Raw genomic sequence first — 13,000 nt, forward strand, 5'->3', positions numbered from 1 at the left:
TTTTTAGAAAAAGAAACTAGAGAAGAAAGATTAAGAATTATTTACGAAGATATAGATGAAAACAAAATATCAAGAATTCTTTGTAAAATATGGAAAGGCGGTGATAAGGAAATATATTTGATAAAGAAACACATTGAAAGAAATAGAAGAAAAATTATAGCAGAAGCACATGAAGGAATATTAGGAGGACACTATTCTAAGGATATTACAGTACAGAAGATAAAAAATATGACAAACTGGCCCAACATTACAAAAGATGTTGAAGATTTTATCAAAACATGTGATTTATGTCAACGATTAAAAAAAGGAAGAAATCAGAAATAGCACAATTAAACGAAATACCTTAAATAGATAATGATAACGCAAATGAAATACGATTAAAGAGATGTAAAATAGTACAAAGAAAAGGATAGTTAATTTTACGACGAAAATTTGAACGTACAAGGATAAAAGAAATATTGATTACAAATATAGAAACATAGAAGAAAACAAAGTATAAATAACATTATGACGAATCGGATAATTATGACGAAATGAACCAATAAGATAATAATATGACGACTCGGATATTTAAGTAGGACTGAATGATAAACTATGAATCAATAAAGGAAACCATTATGACAAAGTGAATCAATAAGATAATAACATTATGACGACTAGGATATTCAAGTAGGATTGAATGATAAAATATAAAACAATTATGACGAAATGAACCAATGAGATAATAATATTATGACGACTAGGATATTCAAGCAGGACTGAAAAATAAAATATGAATCAATAAAGGAAACAAATATAACGAAATGAATCAAAAAGGTATCAAGAATATTATGACGAATAGGACATTCCAGTAGGACTATATGATGAAATATAAATGAATCAAGAAAACAAATATAACAAAATAGATCAACACGATATGAAGAATATTACGACGAATAGGATATTAATAAACAAAAGAAATAAATATGACGAAATGGACCAGCATTACAGTAAATGTTGAAGACTTTAACGGAAGATGCGAATTATATGTCTACACGATTTAAAGAAGATAAAGAAGAGCAAAGATATTATGAAGAAACGAACGTACCAAAAGGATCAGATGGTATAATATTAATGTAAGAAGAGAAACAAAGTATGACGATATGGACAATGACAATGCGATTAAGTATTTGAGTACTTACTTACTTACTAAAGACAATTTGAGAAGAAACGAACGATGACAAAGCAAACCATACATTTTACAAACGAAAACTGAATACGTACCGATTGACAAGACAGACTTAGAAAAATGTAGCACTATAGAAGAATATAAAGTTGTAAGAGAAACGAATCGAGCTATTTAATATATCAAGCAGAAAATTGTGACGCGGATTTAATAAAAATGTTTAACGAAAATTGTCTAAAATCTCCATTATTACTCAGCGATGAAACATTCGTGAAAAACAGCCATAGGTTATATACGTATATTTGTAAAAGAAATAGTTCTAGCTATAGAATGCGAAAAGAATAATTATAATGATAAGAAATTGTGAAATATAAATAGATACTTTAAGGAAACAATCAGAATAGAATTAGATTTCAAAAAAGACGATTTAAAATTTACTAATGATAAATTACCAAAATTACTAAGGTTTTTCAATGTAGCCAAAATGAAAGAAGCAGAAATTAGTAAGAAGTGAAATGATGCTAGAAGACTTAGAAAAACATAAAAGATTTGAGAGTTCGAGAGAATAGTTTTTGACGAATTTAGAGTATATAAAATATGCAAGTATTGTACTTATAATCTTTAAAAAAAGAAATTATACAGTGTACTTTAAATTTCATAAGATATTGTATTCAGAATTGTAACAGAAATTGTAACTTTAATAATACAGGTCCAACTTAGAATGAAATTATTGAGAAAAATCTGTAAGGATTAAATTTTGAATTACATTCGAAACCTCCTAGAAGGAAACCTGCATCGAATTTTTAAATAAATGTATTAATTTAAAAATCATCGATAATTTAAAGGGGGGAGGTGTCGACAGTTTGAAGTATGAGTATGTATTGTAAAGAGTGGGGACGAGTTCACAGTCCTTTAAAACTAAAGCATAAGCAGGTGTGGTCAGATTAATTAGTCGCTACTCAAAGTGATAGCACGTTTGTCTTCCAATAAGGCTCAGTGAAGAATTAGAAGGATTGATTATCTCCAAGTTTTTGTACTTTTACTTGTTAAATAAATAAAGTAGAGTTGGCTCTCAGTTGAGTAACCAACTCACCAAAAATAATAATATTAGTTGTTTCTTACGGCGACAACATAATAAATAAAGTAAGAAATGCTTTAGATTGCAATTAAGCTAAAAAGTATTTGCTAAAGTTCAAATTTTATTAATAAACTTAGATGCATAGTTTAGGGACCTGCATCAAATCGGATTTTTTAAGCGAAGAATATAATTGTTAAATATTTGAACCCTTTTATCAACTAACTAATAAATAAAGTAAGAAATGTTATAGATTGAAAATTAGCTAAAAAGTATTTGCTAAAGTTTAAATTGTATTAAAAAACTTAGATGCATAGTTTGAGGACCTGCATCAAATCGGAGTTTTTAAGCGAAAAATATATTTGTTAAATATTTGAACCCTGTCATCAACTAACTAATAAATAAAGTAAGAAATGTTATAGATTGCTATTTAGCAAAATGTATTTGCTATTGTTTAAATTGTATTAAAAAACTTAGATGCATAGTTTGAGGACCTGCATCAAATCGGAGTTTTTAAGCGAAAAATATATTTGTTAAATATTTGAACCCTCTTATCAACTAACTAATAAATAAAGTAAGAAATGTTATAGATTGCAGTTAAGCTAAAAAGTATTTCTAATGTTTAAATTGTATTAAAAAAGCTAGATGCATAGTTTGGGGACCTGCATCAAATCGGAGTTTTTAAGCGAAAAATATATTTGTTAAATATTTGAACCCTCTTATCAACTAACTAATAAATAACGTAAGAAATGTTATAGATTGCAATTAAGCTAAAAAGTATTTCTAATGTTTAAATTGTATTAAAAAAGCTAGATGCATAGTTTGGGGACCTGCATCAAATCGGAGTTTTTAAGCGAAGAATATATTTGTTAAATATTTGAACCCTGTCATCAACTGACTAATAAATAAAGTAAGAAATGATATAGATTGCTATTTAGCAAAATGTATTTGCTATTGTTTAAATTGTATTAAAAAACTTAGATGCATAGTTTGAGGACCTGCATCAAATCGGAGTTTTTAAGCGAAAAATATATTTGTTAAATATTTAAACCCTCTTATCAACTAACTAATAAATAAAGTAAGAAATGTTATAGATTGCAGTTAAGCTTAAAAGTATTTGCTAATGTTTAAATTGTATTAAAAAAGCTAGATGCATAGTTTGGGGACCTGCATCAAATCAGAGTTTTTTTAGCGATGAATATATTTGTAAAATATTTGAACACTTTTATCAACTAACTAATAAATAAAATAAAAATGTTATAGATTGCAATTAAGCTAAAAAGTATTTTCTATTGTTTAAATTGTATTAAAAGACTTAGATGCATACTTTGGGGACCTGCATCAAATTAGAGTTTTTAAGCTACAAATATATTTTTGTAAAATATTTGAACCCTCCTTTCAACTAACTAATAAATAAAGTAAGAAATGTTATAGATTGCAAATTAGCTAAAAAGTATTTGCTAAAGTTCAAATCTTATTAATAAACTTAAATGCATAGTTTGGGGACCTGCATGAAATCAGATTTTTTAAGATAAAAAATATCTTAGATAAACATTTAAACCCTGTCATCAACTAACTAATAAATAAAGTAAGAAATGATATAGATTGCTATTTAGCAAAATGTATTTGCTATTGTTTAAATTGTATTAAAAAACTTAGATGCATAGTTTGAGGACCTGCATCAAATCGGAGTTTTTAAAAGAAAAATATATTTGTTAAATATTTGAACTCTTTTATCAACTAACTAATAAATAAAGTAAGAAATGTTATAGATTGCAATTAAGCTAAAAAGTATTTGCTAAAGTTCAAATTTTATTAATAAACTTAGATGCATAGTTTTGGGACCTGCATCAAATCAGAGTTTTTAAGCTAAAAATACCTTAGATAAACATTTAAACCCTGTCATCAACTGACTAATAAATAAAGTAAGAAATGATATAGATTGCTATTTAGCAAAAAAGTATTTGCTATTGTTTAAATTGTATTAAAAGACTTAGATGCATACTTTGGGGACCTACATCAAATTAGAGTTTTTAAGCTACAAATATGTTTTTGTAAAATATTTGAACACTCCTATCAACTAACTAATAAATAAAGTAAGAAATGTTATAGATTGCAATTAGGCTAAAAAGTATTTCATAATGTTTAAATTGTATTAAGAAATCTAGATTCATATTTTGAGGACCTGCATCAAATCGGAGTTATAAGCTAAAAATATATTTGTTAAATATTTAAACTTTCTTATCAACTAACTAATAAATAAAGTAAGAAATGTTTTAGATTGCAATTAAGCTGAATAGTATTTGCTAAAGTTCAAATTTTATTAATAAACTTAGATGCATAGTTTGGGGACCTGCATCAAATCAGAGTTTTTAAGCGAAGAATATATTTGTTAAATATTTGAACCCTTTTATCAACTAACTAATAAATGAAGTAAGAAATGTTATAGATTGCAAATTAGCTAAAAAGTATTTGCTAATGTTCAAATTTTATTCAAAAAGTTAGATGCATAGTTTAGGGACCTGCATCAAATAAGAGTTTTTAAGATAGAAATATATTTGCTAAATTTTTAAACTCTCTTATCAACTAACTGATAAATAAAGTAAGAAATGTTATAGATTGCAAATTAGCTAAAAAGTATTTGCTAAAGTTCAAATCTTATTAATAAACTTAGATGCATACTTTGGGAAACCCGCATCAAATTAGAGTTTTTAAGCTACAAATATGTTTTTGTAAAATATTTGAACACTCCTATCATCTAACTAATAAATAAAGTAAAAAATGTTATAGATTGCAATTAAGCTAAAAAGTATTTGATAATGTTTAAATTGTATTATAAAAAATCTAGATGCATAGTTTGGGGACCTGCATCAAATCGGAGTTTTTAAGCGAAGAATATGTTTTTTAAATATTTGAACCCTTTTATCAAATACGTAATAAATGAAGTAAGAAATGTTATAAATTGCAATTATGCTAAAAAGTATTTGCTAATATTTAAATTGTATTAAAAAAGCTAGATGCATAGTTTGGGGACCTGCATCAAATCAGAGTTTTTAAGCTAAAAATATCTTAGATAAACATTTAAACCCTGTCATCAACGAAGTAATAAATAAAGTAAGAAATGATATAGATTGCTATTTAGCAAAAAAGTATTTGCTAAAGTTCAAATCTTATTAATAAACTTAGATGCATAGTTTGGGGACCTGCATGAAATCAGATTTTTTAAGCTAAAAAATATCTTAGATAAACATTTAAACCCTGTCATCAACTGACTAATAAATAAAGTAAGAAATGATATAGATTGCAAATTAGCTAAAAAGTATTTGCTAATGTTTAAATTGTATTAAGAAATCTAGATGCATAGTTTGGGGACCTGCATCAAATTGGAGTTATAAGCTAAAAATATATTTGTTAAATATTTAAACTTTCTTATCAACTAACTAATAAATAAAGTAAGAAATGTTTTAGATTGCAATTAAGCTAAAAAGTATTTGCTAAAGTTCAAATTTTATTAATAAACTTAGATGCATAGTTTAGGTACCTGCATCAAATTAGAGTTTGTAAACTACAAATATATTTTTGTAAAATATTTGAACACTCCTATCAACTAACTAATAAATAAAATAAGAAATGTTATAGATTGCAATTAAGCTAAATAGTATTTGCTAATGTTTAAATTGTATTAAAAAAGCTAGATGCATAGTTTGGGGGCCTGCATCATATCGGAGTTTTTAAGCGAAGAATATATTTGTTAAATATTTGAACCCTTTTATCAACTAACTAATTAATAAAGTAAGAAATGTTATAGATTGCAAATAAGCTAAAAAGTATTTGCTATTGTTTAAATTGTATTAAAAAACTTAGATGCATAGTTCGGGGACCTGTATCAAATCGGAGTTTTTAAGCGAGGAATAAATTTGTTAAATATTTGAACCCTTTTATCAAATAAGTAATAAATGAAGTAAGAAATGTTATAAATTGCAATTTAGCTAAAAAGTATTTGCTAATGTTTAAATTGTATTAAAAAAGCTAGATGCATAGTTTGGGGACCTGCATCAAATCTGAGTTTTAAGCTAAAAATATCTTAGATAAACATTTAAACCCTGTCATCAACTGACTAATAAATAAAGTAAGAAATGATATAGATTGCTATTTAACAAAATGTATTTGCTATTGTTTAAATTGTATTAAAAAACTTAGATGCATAGTTTGAGGACCTGCATCAAATCGGAGTTTTTAAGCGAAAAATATATTTGTTAAATATTTGAACCCTTTTATCAACTAACTAATAAATAAAGTAAGAAATGTTATAGATTGCAATTAAGCTAAAAAGTATTTGCTAAAGTTCAAATTTTATTAATAAACTTAGATGCATAGTTTAGGGACCTGCATCAAATCAGAGTTTTTAAGCTAAAAATACCTTAGATAAACATTTAAACCCTGTCATCAACTGACTAATAAATAAAGTAAGAAATGATATAGATTGCTATTTAGCAAAAAAGTATTTGCTATTGTTTAAATTGTATTAAAAAAACTTAGATGCATAGTTTGAGGATCTGCATCAAATCGGAGTTTTTAAGCGAAAAATATATTTGTTAAATATTTGAAACCTTTTATCATCTAACTAATAAATAAAGTAGAATAAATATAATATTAGAATAAATATAATCTCTAAAAAAGAAATGTTATATATTGCAATTAAGCTAAAAAGTATTTGCTAAAGTTCAAATTTTATTAATAAACTTAGATGCATAGTTTGGGGACTTGCATCAAGTGAGAGTTTTTAAGCTAAAAATATCTTAGATAAACATTTAAACCCTGTTATCAACTGACTAATAAGTAAAGTAAGAAATGTTATAGATTGCAAATTAGCTAAAAAGTATTTGCTATTGTTTAAATTGTATTAAAAAAGCTAGATGCATAGTTTGGGGACCTGGATCAAATCGGAGTTTTTAAGCTAAAAATATATTTGTTAAATATTTGAAAACCCTTATCAACTAAGTAATAAATAAAGTAAGAAATGTTATAGATTGCAATTTAGCTAAAAAGTATTTTATAAAGTTCAAATTTTATTAATAAACTTAGATGCATAGTTTGGGGACCTGCATCAAATCAGAGTTTTTGAGCTAAAAATACACTGTAAAAAATTTTTTCGAAATTTTTCGAAAAATAGTTTGCCAGTTTTATTTCGTAAAGGTTCGAAATTTTTCGAAACAATACTGTCGAAAAATTTCGAAATCTGTTTCGAATTTTTCCGAACAAAGTGGTTAGAAAATTTTCGAAACTCTGTTCGAATTTTCCAGCAACGTGTTAGATAAATTTCGAAACTACTTTCGACTTTTTTCTAACCAAACGTTGAGAAAAATTTCTTCAACCTATTCGATGTTTTTCGAACAAAGTGTTTAGAAAAATTTCGAAACTCAGTTCGATTTTTCCAGCAACGTGTTTAGATAAATTTCGAAACTCCTTTCGACTTTTTTCTAACCAAAAGATGGGAAAAATTTCTTCAACCTATTCGATTTTTTTCAAACAAAGTGTTTAGAAAAATTTCGAAATTTCTTTCGATTTTTTCCTAACCAGAAGATTAGAAAAATTTCTTTAAACTGTACGAAATTTTTCAAACAAATTGTTCGGAAAAAATTCGAAATTATGATCTACTTTTTCAGCAACGATTTAAGAAAAATTTCTAAAACATTTATGATTTTTTTCTAATTAAAAATTAGGAGAAAATTTAAAAAATTTAAAATTCTTTCTAATCAGAAATTTAATAATATTTTTAAATATTATTAGAATGCTATCTAAGCAAACATTAAAACAGAAATAAAACTTTTATGTAATATTTATTCAATATATGTTTTATTACTGTTACATTTAACTTTTTATAAAATTTATCATCTAAAAATTTGTAACAAATCATAAGTCAAAAATTTACATTTATATCTACTATTCGCTAAGTATTACAAACAATTACATCACAATTACAGCATACAAAAACACACACACACTCGCGCACCTTAAAAATTGCTCTTAAAAATTTTGCACTTAAATAGGGGAGACCGGGGCGTAATGGCTCATTTTTCACTTTTCGTTATTTAACTTCGTCATTCTTGCATTAATCAAAATTTTATTATATGGAAAATTTAGTCCAACATCTTAGCTTTCAATTAAAAAAAAATAAGCCCTAATATCACTCATACATTTTTTTTAGAACAATTTTTTGGAGAAATGCAAGGTGAGCCATTACTCCCCGGCCCGGGGCGTATTGAATCAGGAAAGAAATTATAATTTAGAACATGAAATATTATTATAATATTGACAATTTTTGTTTCTAGTGTCAATTTATAATAAAAAAATATTTAAATGGAACATATTTAACTTAAACTTTAAACAATTTTCGTGAAATTATCAAATTTGAAAAAGTTGGAGCAAAGTACAAATTACATTTATTTAAAAAATTTATTCTCCAGTTTTTTTTATTAAAAAGTTATCATTTGTACTTATTAATATATAAATTATAAGAAATTAAACTTCACAGGATTATTTAATTAAAATTTCGAAAATATTAGGTTTTTCTTAGTGGAATAAGCGAGCCAATACGCCCCGGAGGCATTTGTTGAATATTTTGTTATTTTTTATCAATACCGCAAGTATTAGACAAAAATTGTTAATTGTTCCTTAAAAACAAATATTCTAAGCTCAAAACCTGATATACACAAATTTTTTAAAAATATTTTTGAAAAAATATAACAAAAAACAAAGACTAAAAATTTACTTTCAAGTGTTAAAATCACTTTTTCTATCATATTTTCTGCAATAATGAATGAATAACAATGAAACTTGGTACAAACTTACAGTATACCAAGTACATTATTTCGATCGGAGACCAACATTTCTCTGACTTATCACTTTTGAATAAATTCAAGTGATTCATTACGCCCCTGAGCCATTACGCCCCGGTCTGTCCTACTATTATTTATTAAACTTAAATATTATTATTCATATGTTTTACAATGTTATTAATTAATTTAATTGCACGTGAATCTTCTTCATTGATCTTCTGAAATTTGTTTTTCTTTTGTCTCTTACTGCCTTTAGTGGAAGGATTTATATCCAAGATCATCCTGAAAATAATTTAAAACAAAATTTTAATATTAATTAAAAAGAGTGAAATAGAACACCCAAGTAACACGTAATGTTACTGTGATGTTAGTAGTATTATGTTAAGATATATTTTAAGATACATTGTTAATATTATGATAAGATGTATATTATGTAATGTTACAATGAAATATTACAGTAATGTTACGTGCTACTTAGAACACTTCCCTCTATACAAAATTAATAAGATTTTAATGATTGAAATTGTGAGAAATAAATAAGTTATAGAAAAGCAATTTAATTTTACTTATTTTCAGTAAAATTCAACTGACTCAGTTTTACCCCAAGTTAAATCTATGAGCGAGCAGTCCCATAGCAGCGATTTACGTTGCATTTTGTAGGTAGACCCATGAGTGGAAATATAGCGAACATATATCTTCATCTCTCTCTCTAACGCATTGCCTAGTTACAAAACGGAACGCAAAACGCTGTTTTGCGACTTGGAAATGAACAATTTATAAATATATACATATATATTTTTTACCTCTGTAGAAATTCTAATGTTGACGATTTGTTAGCTGCGTAATTGTATCCGTAGACATAATAGCTTAGAATTAGCAATAAAACTCCTTGTAAAATATTTGAAGTTCTCATTAAAATCGTCTCTTCTACAACAATCAAACACTCAGAAGCATCGTCAAATATTGTTCTTCCTAAAAGTAAATAAAAATTTTCAGTTATACATGAAATATTATACATGCGAACATTTTAAAACTTTTTACTTCTATGTGATGAAAATTAATAAATCATGTATACCTTTAATGAAGAGAACGGGACGAGTGGTGTCAGCAATTTTTTTAATTTCATCATCGGAAGCATTAATGTCCTATAAGTACAAATGTTTATTAGAATTTCAATTGTTTAAAACTAATCGATCAGGTCAATTATACTTACAACTAATTTAAAGATAGGTTCTTCCTTGAAAAATGTGGCAAGCAGTGAAAGAAATCCTATTGTTTTTGGAAATTCAGATTCCAAAGTAGAACAAGTATTTCTTATTTCTCTCAAAACGGATGTCAATGATGTAGCCATTTTTGGTTTCACTGTTGTTTTGGTATATTTTGAACAATAATCTCTGAAATATTCGTAAATGAACGGAGCCTTACTCTTTATATTATCGAACCATACGTCTTTAACATTTTTGCCGAGTAGTGTATCAGCATGCGCAACAAAATATTTTTCTTTTTTTAAATGAGGCCAATAATCTACAAGTAAATCTGCCAAAGTCAATTTAAGCTGCTCCCGTCTATTAATATTTACTCTTTGTGTAGAGTAAGTTAGATCAAAATATTTTGCTTCCTCTTCTTCGGGTAACTTCATCTCCGGGTTTGAAATTGAAAGAATTAAACTATTTTTCATTATATTTTGAGTTTCGTTTGTTTCATTATCAGGAAGTGGAGGTTCATACGCTACGCAACCGTATCTGTCTTGATTTTTGCCATATCTATCTGATGCTTTTGAAGTGCTTCTGTTTCCTTCTTCTTCTTTATCTTCCTCACAGTCGAAGGGGCATTGACGCTTCTGTCCAACTTGCTTCATTTTTTTTATGCGGTCATAAAGTCTTTTCTGCAATGACTTTACACCAGATGACATCTCTAAACGAAGATCGTTTTCAGTCCACACAGAAAAGCCAAAAACGCGAGGAAATTTTTCCACCATCAATTCAGCAACACGCCTTGAAGTGCTGAATGTTTCGTCTTTCAATACTTCTGTCATATAATCAGCCGCATTTCTTATAAAATCTAAAACATAACTAATTGGATTGGATTCCGTATTCATAAGTTTCTTGGGAACAATAGTATCCCAAGGAAGAGCTGTTACTCTCCCGGTACCAGACGATGTTTGAGTTTGGCTGACACCTTGTCCGATATTGACAGATGTAGAGGAAGAAGAAGTACTTGCAATATTTTGTGGACCTTTAAAAAAATTATTAATATTATAGTTAACCAAAATTAAGCATATTTAGGAATCTATGCAAAGAATCTTACCATCAGATGATGAGTTTATCTGCAAACTTGACAAAACAGTCTCTTGAATGGGCCTCCATTGCGAACCGTCATAAACTACCATTAAGAGTAAAGGAACGTTTGGATATTGTTCGGCCAGACTTTCCAAGCCAGACTTTCCAAGCCCCACCAACTATTCTTTTGCCTTTTCCTTTCTCTGGTACTTTGATAGGTTTATCTCTTCCATCAGAATTAGAATATTTAAAAGAATTTATTTTTTTATTAAGAGATGCAATAGAAAACCAACCTCTTGTAACAAAATTCATTATCATTAAATGTAAATCGAAAGCTACAATACCTTCGAGTAGATCATGAGCAAAGCATGGCGGTAAACCTGGTTGACAAACATGGTAATTTTGCAAGCGATTAAAAACAGAATTAAACTTTACTCCTTCATAATGGACTGCGTTTCTTTTTTTCTTCTGTAGTGATTCTTTATAAGATTTTACCGTTCTTGGTTTACACGATATAGAAATATAATCCATACTTCTAACTCCTTCAGTTTCCACTAATTCTTCATCATCATCATTTTCTTCTTCTTCTTCTTCTTCTTCTTCTTCCTCTTCCTGTTCTTCTTCACTTGTGTCATCTGCCTCGGATTCTTCCTGTTCTTCACTTGTGTCATCTGCCTCGGATTCTTCCTGTTCTTCATTTTCTTCATTGTCTATATCTTCTTCATATTGTACACCTTCTTCTATTTCTTCATTATTAATGCAACCAGATTCTTCACTCTCATCTTGAACTACTTGTTCCTCATTTTCTGTTGTAATATTAATCAGCTTATTTTCGTAAAATTCTTTTCTAGTAATGCGGCAGAATCTACAAATATAAGGGAAGTGTTCCGGTTGTGGGCACCCTTTTGTTTTTGCCTCATAACATTTGTCCATGTGCATATTATTCAAATATATGTGTACGAATTTAAAGCTAGAGGTCTAAGGTGACTGTCAGTGAAGGAATTAAATTGATTCCTTTAAATAAAAAAGTTTTATTAGAAATTTAGTGAAATGGGAATTTTTTGACAAAAAAAATTTTGTACCCGGTTGTGGGCCCCCCTGAAAAATCCGCTAAAAATGGAAAAATATTAAAGGAAACCAACACAAATAAAGAAGAAATGAAAGTTTCTTTATTTTAAGAGAATTTGCCGGGATAAAGAACAAAAATGATGACACGTTTTCACACTATGCTCATCGCTAACAAAAGCATAATGCTTGCATGTGAAGTAGCTAGTACGCATACCATAACGCACTTCTAATGCATTGAACGACTATATTCATCGCATTTAATGGAGTTTGCGGCTGTCACTTTCCTTGGCAGAAAGTTTAGATAGATGAGACAGTAGTCCTCATCATTGTCAGATGGTAGAGCCTCCTTAACATAAAGGTGCCCACAACCGGGAATGACAGTCATTTTTTAAAAAGACCAACACATTTTGTGATGCAGGATTTTGGTTAAACACGAAGGTAAATCACAAAATATAATGACAACACTGCATAAAAAAAAATTAAACCCTTTTTTTCTGAACGAATCTACACCCATATGTTGCTCTTCGAAAACAATACAAAATTACTTTTTTATTTATTTAATGCAAATTTTCTT

Source organism: Leptopilina heterotoma, unplaced genomic scaffold, assembly GCF_015476425.1.
Source record: "Leptopilina heterotoma isolate Lh14 unplaced genomic scaffold, ASM1547642v1 Lhet_444, whole genome shotgun sequence".
NCBI lineage: Eukaryota > Metazoa > Arthropoda > Insecta > Hymenoptera > Figitidae > Leptopilina > Leptopilina heterotoma.